At 36.7% G+C, this 6689-nt stretch overlaps 1 long non-coding RNA gene across 1 annotated transcript; it reads right to left on the bottom strand.

Moving 5' to 3' along the window:
• Positions 1 to 1506: 1506 nt before the first annotated feature.
• On the bottom strand, positions 1507 to 6385 carry LOC134809898 (uncharacterized). The gene is made up of 3 exons (XR_010156646.1): positions 4412 to 6385; positions 3105 to 3210; positions 1507 to 1720 (listed from the first exon to the last, which is right to left on the bottom strand). It is a non-coding gene; the product is annotated as an uncharacterized LOC134809898 (long non-coding RNA).
• Positions 6386 to 6689: the final 304 nt, after the last annotated feature.

The raw sequence follows: 6689 nt of genomic DNA on the forward strand, positions 1-6689 counted from the left end.
GCCCACGGTTTTTACTGGGGGTGGATCACATAGGCAACCTTTGCTTGGCATGTACCAAAATTCCAGACACACAAGGAAAATAGGTGTTCAGTAAAAACCATATTGTTTATACAAAAAGGTTAGGCATAGTGAGCTACTATTATCAGTTAATAATAGGAACCCTTGCAAAATCTATTACCAGACATCAACCAAAAGTCAAATTTATAAACAGGCCTTTCTAAGGACAGGAATTCAGTCCTGTTATATTAACTATTTTCAGGAAGGCACATATCAAAAATAAATGTTGAAAAATGTTAATCAGAGCACTTTTAATACTAGTTTTTCTAAAAACTGGGGAAAAACTATATTTCCATTAATAGGTGCTTATTAAATAACACATTATGTCTCCATAAAATAAAAAAAAAATAGCTCTCTCAAATGAATACAAACATGTATTCATGGCCGGGCATGGTGGCTCACACCTGTAATCCCAGCACTTTGACAGGCCAAGGCAGGTGGATCACCTGAGGTCAGGAGTTCGAGACCAACTTGACCAACGTGGAGAAACCTCGTCTCTACTAAAAAAATACAAAATTAGCCAGGTGTGGCGGCAGGTGCCTGTAATCCCAGCTACTTGGGAGGCTGAGGCAGAGAATTGCTTGAACCCGGGTGGCAGAGGTTGCAGTGAGCTGAGATCACACCATTGCACACATGCCTGGGTAACAAGAGTAAAACTCCATCTCAAAAAAAAATTATATATATTCATTAACATATAATATTCAACTTTCTACTTCTCATCTTCATTTATATATTGAATTAGCCATATATTTATTATATCTAAAACCCATAATTTTCCTCCTTAAGCCACCAGCTTCACCCATACTCTGCTCCATCTCAGTTTTAGTCAGTCCATTGTTTTTGTTGCTCAGACTAAAAACAGTAGACAGGTTCCTAATTCCTCTATATTTTTCATATATCACATGCAATTTATCAGCAAATCCTAGTGGATATACCTTCAAAATGTATCCAGAATCTTACCACTTCTCCTCATCTCCTTTCCTACCACTATGGTCCAAGACACTGTCATGTACTAGGATGTTATTGCAATGGTGTCCAAGGCTCCCTCTGGTTCTATCTTTAGTCCTTGTAGCATAAACTTATAGGCCTCCAACCAATTTGTTTCTCTTTTTTTCTTTTTTAATTTTTTTCTTTTTTTTTTTTTTTTTGAGGCAGAATCTCACTCTGTCACCCAGGGTGGAGTGCGGTGGTGCGATCTCGCCTCACTGCAACCTCCTCCTCCCAAGTTTAAGCTATTCTCTTACCTCAGCCTCCCGCGTAGCTGGGACTACAGGCACGTGCCACCATGCCCAGCTAATTTTGTGTATTTTTAGTAGAGGCAGGGTTTCACCATGTTAGCCAAGATGATCTCGATCTCCTGTCCTTGTGATCTGCCCGCCTCGGCCTCCCAAAGTGCTGGGATTACAGGTGTGAGCTACCACACCCGGCCCTTTTTTTTTTTTTTTTCTTAAAAAAAACTTAGGCTGTACGCATGGTCATCACCTCTTCCCCCATTAGGGACTGTATTTTCAGTCTCACTTGAAGCAAGTTGTGGCTATATGATTAAGAAGGATGGGATGTGAGCAGAGGTGAAGTGTGCAACTTTTGGTTCATCTCTAACGTAAAAAACAAGCCATTTGTCCTAGAAATTCTCTCTTCCTCTTTTCTGCAAGATGTCATGATCCTGTGAACACAAGCAAGATAAAAACATGATTGAAAGGATAGGGAACAACAAAACAGATGTAATCTGGTCCCTGACTGACCACATGGAACAGAACCACACTACCAACATCCCAAGAAGTAAACCTTATTCAAGCTTCTGTAATTTGGCAGGTCTCTTTGTTTCAGCATAACTACTGCCATGACCCCAATACACTCCCCTGTATTTATTCTCAAAACAGTAGTTTATATGATTCTAGTTGAATCATGTTAGTTGAATCATGTTATTTCTCTATGCAAAATTCTTGAATGACCGTTCAGCTTATTCAGAATAAAAGCCAAGGTCTTAACTAGGTCCCAGGCAATCTTGTCCTCCCAGGTCTGTTTGGCCAGTTTCTGTTCATATTCTCCCATTCCGCTGTAGCCATAGGGGTCTGTTTGGCACTCTTTGAAGGTGCCAGGCACTCTCCCATCCCATCACAGCTCCTTTGCAGTTGCCGTTCTCTCTGCCGGAAACTCTCTTTGTCTAGAAATCCACAAAGATAACTCCCTTACCAACTCTGAGTTTTTCCTCAAACATTATTTTCTCAGTGGACCTTCCCTGACCAACCAACACTTGCACACTCCGTGTCTTTCCTGTCTTCCTGTTCTCTGTAGCCCCTATTGCTTTCTAATATATACTATAACTTACTTATGATATAATTTATTTATGTAATATTACTTTCCCTTCAAAAGTAAGCTGTATGAAGGCAAAATAATTGATTATGTTTACTGATAAATTCCAAGCACATGAAATAGTTCCTGACACATGGAAGATGAATAATAAATGTTTTTTGAATAAACATGTCAATAGGAATGCTTTTGTCTACAAATAAAAAAAATTAACAGAAGCTTAAAGCATATAAATACACTTATTGTTTTTTGTTTTTGTTTTTGTTTTTGTTTGAGACAGAGTTTCGCTCTTGTTGCCCAGACTGGAGTGCAATGGCTTGATCTTGGCTCACCACAACCTCTGACTCCCGGGTTCAAGCGGTTCTCCTGCCTCAGCCTCCCGAGTAACTGGGATTACAGGCATGGGCCACCATGCTGGGCTAATTTTGTATTTTTAGTAGAGACGGGGTTTCTTCATGTTGGTCAGGGTGGTCTTGAACTCCCAACCTCAGGTGATCTGCCCACCTTGGCCTCCCAAAGTTCTGGGATTACAGGCATGAGCCACTGCGCCTGCCCCACTTATTGTTTATGTTACAGGAAAACCTGGTTAGTGTCACAGATTGTCTACATTAGGTCATCACTACAGTGCCAATAATATTTCTCTTTATTTTCGCAAGATGGCTGCTGTAGCTGCAAACAGTACGTCTTCATACAATACAACCTCAAGAAATTGAAGGAGGGGAAAAAAGTGCTCTTACACGTCTTTTTTCAGGATGGTAAATCTTTCCCAGATGTCTTCCAGTAGACTTCCTCTTAGGTATCATTGACCAGAGTGGCATTACACTGTCATTTCTAGACAAATTACTGGCAAGAGAGAATGGATAGCTATAATTATTATATACACCAATCAAGATTTATCCCAGGGGCTGAACAAAATGCTATCTAAACAAAATTAGAATTCTGTTAACATAAATGTAGGAGACATGGTTGTTGGGTTGGCAGCCAAGAGTCTGCCTGAATGACATACAAATGAATATTGTTTATTGCAAAATTATAATTATATAATAAGGTTACCTTTTATAATAGGAATTATTTGAAGGTTATCTTTTAATGTTTAATGTAATTAAATAGGAAAAAGCACTCCGGAATGATAGTGTATCAGTTAAGATTGCTTTTAATCGCATGTAACAGAAACCAGATTAAAATTTAAATGCTTAATCAGAAAGGTTTTTTTCCTTATAACAAGAATTTCCACAGTAGGCAGTTCAGGACTGATCAAAGGGCTTCATGATGCCATGAGGGACTCAGGCTTCATTATGCCAGACTGCATGCAATTTTTGTCTTTTGGGCCAAAAAAAAATGACTGCACTCCTAGCATATTTGCACACTATGTAGACAAGAGGTGGTTGCTAGGCAAGTCAGCCGCCTTCCCAGTAGTGCGTACTCAGTGATTCCTGCTTGCATCTCCTTGGCCAGAACTGGTTCTCGGGGCCATTGCTTGTCTGGGGAGGTAAGTATTTTAGCTAGATCCAAACAAAAATTTGGATCTCTTATTAAGAAATAAGAAGAGAATGGATATTTGATAGGCGAGTAGTGTCTACAATTTATGTTTACCAAATATATTAACTGTGACTACCATTGAGTGGTGAAATTACAAGTGATTCTTGTATCTTATTGCATTGCCTGAGTTGTTTTCAAAATATATGTTCTTTTTTAAAAAAAATTTGGAAATAAGCATAATAAAGCTATTTTGATTTGGCAGGGGAAAGTAGAAAGTTTAGAGATTTTTTCCTATAGACTGCACCAAAATATTCCTGACCCTAAAATGTCTGCTCCAAATGATCGTGTCAAAATATTCTTACCAAATATATAACTTTGGACATATACTCTCAGAGCCTCAGTTAACTTGTCAATAAAATAAGGACATTATAACTACTCCCAAAGTTATTGTAAAGTTTAAATGAGATAATGTATATAAAATATTTAGCACAAATGCTCACTATATGGTAGCTTTTATTAATAGTACTTAAGATCGAGTGTAGTGGCTCACACCTGTACTACCCACACTTTAAGAAGCCGAGGTGGCAGGATCACTTGAGCTCAGGAGTTTTCGACCAGCCGAGGCAGCATATTGGGACTTCATCTCTACTGAAAATAAAAAAAAAATTAGCCAGGTGTAGTGGCACATACCTGTAGTCCTAGCTACTCAGGAGGCTGAGGTGGGAGAATCACTTAAGCCCAGGAGGTCAAGATGGCAGGTATTTATGTATAAATACCTAAATACATAAATAAATAGTACTTAGATACATGGTAGTTGTAAAATAGTCTTTAAATTAACTATATGTTTTATTGACTTTACTTAGCTATATCTGTTATATTAGCTCATCTTTGAGTATTTACTATGTAACAGAAACTGCTAAATATCTTACTTATATTGTCAATTAAACCTCAAAATAATCTATGAAATAGATCAATTATTATCTGTATTACACAGATGGAAAAAAAACTATGACTTAGGGAGGTTAAGCAAATTGTTCAAGATTATATAAGGCAAAATGTGGCAAAGCTTAAATTTAGAGCTAGGCAGTTTGACACAAATTTTTCATCCTTAACCAATCTCCTACAACATGAATCTGAAAGTCCTCTATTTTAAAATCATGAAAAATCATTAGCCTGCTTATAAATCAATTCATCTAAGAAATTACTTTGGCTATTTTAATTTGCAAGTCTAGCAGAAAGAACTGTAGAATCAGCCAAAACACATCCAGAAATTCAAACCTTGTCATTGCAGCTTTTATTAATGATGGCACCCCGGTTAATAGTTCTGCTTTAAACAATTTTTATAAATTCTCAAATAGTATGGATTCATACATTTTATAAAAATACATACAAATGCAAAATTTTCAAGTTAATTCATTTACAATTTGGCTAAATTACAATTTGGCTAAATCAGTCTAGAAAACTAACACTGCTATGAAAAAAGTCAAGTAATCCATAACAAAAGAGCAATATAAATAGATACTCTTTCTCAGTTATTGTACTGGCATAACTAGTTGTATTAACTGCTCTCATGACTTCATTCATAAGTATAAAATTAATAAAATGAGAGAAGAATAAAAAATAATGAGGTTTTAGTTTTAAAAATACTAATTGAAATCATTAGACAAATGATTTATAAGTTATCTTAGCTGAATCTAAAAGAAATATATTTCTCAGCAAAATACAATTCAGACAATTTTATAGTAAGTATCTCTCTAAGGTTACTGCAATTTACCATCACAAATAAATTGAGTTCTGTAAAAGTTAATGACTGTCTGATACTTCCTGCTGTCTAGAAGAAAACCAGAATACAGGAGCAAATATATTACAAAAAATGATTTTTAAAAAATGCTTATGAGGTAAAGCGGTATACAGAAGAGTGAAAGATTATATGCAGGAGTCAATCAGAAAAGCTTTACATAGGATATAGCATAATACATCTCTGAAAGATAAATAGAACTTTTTCAGATAATTTCCACAAAGAAAAGCAGTCCAGGCAGAGGGAGCAATATAAGCAAAAGCATAGAGAATATAAAATAATGTGGTGATTTTGAGGAATTGCATGTTCTTCAACACTCCTAAACATAAATTTTGAGGAAAAAATGACATGAGCTGTTAGAGATGAAGCAGGTGATTCACAGAGGATCTTTTTGGCCATATTGTAGTTTGAGCCTTATCCAAGGTCATTGGGAGAGACACTGAAAAATATATATCAGTGAAGTCATGTGGTCATATGGCATTTAAGTAATCATTTTTATCATACTGATGGAAGACCCTTGCATCATTATGATTTTTTTTTTTTTTTGCTTCTAGTAGTACATTTAGCATTAAAATATTTTTGATATAGTATAGCTTTACCAGTTTTGTTTTGGTTAGAATCCGCATGTTCTAGAATTTTTAACCATTTTACCTTCATCTTTGCAGCAAATAGTTAGAAACCTTTTCCTCAATCTAATAATATATGTTTTTTTCAGATGGAGTCTCGCTCTGTCGCACAGGCTGGAGTGCAGTGGGGCGATCTCGGCTCACTGCAACCTCTGCCTCCGGGTTCAAGTGATTCTCCTGCCCCAGCCTCCTGAGTAGCTAGGATTACAGGCACGCACCACCATCCCTGGTTAATTTTTTTATTTTTAGTAGAGACAGAGTTTCACATGTTGGCCAGGCCGGTCTCAAACTCCTGACCTCAGGTGATCCGCCCACCTTGGCCTCCTAAAGTGCTGAGATTACAGGCATAAGCCATTGCACCCGGCCTCAATCTAAAAATTTTAGTCTGTAATTGGAATATTTATCCATTAATATTTAAT

The sequence above is a fragment of the Pan troglodytes genome, chromosome 3 (genome assembly GCF_028858775.2).
Source record: "Pan troglodytes isolate AG18354 chromosome 3, NHGRI_mPanTro3-v2.0_pri, whole genome shotgun sequence".
Taxonomy (NCBI): Eukaryota; Metazoa; Chordata; class Mammalia; order Primates; family Hominidae; genus Pan; species Pan troglodytes.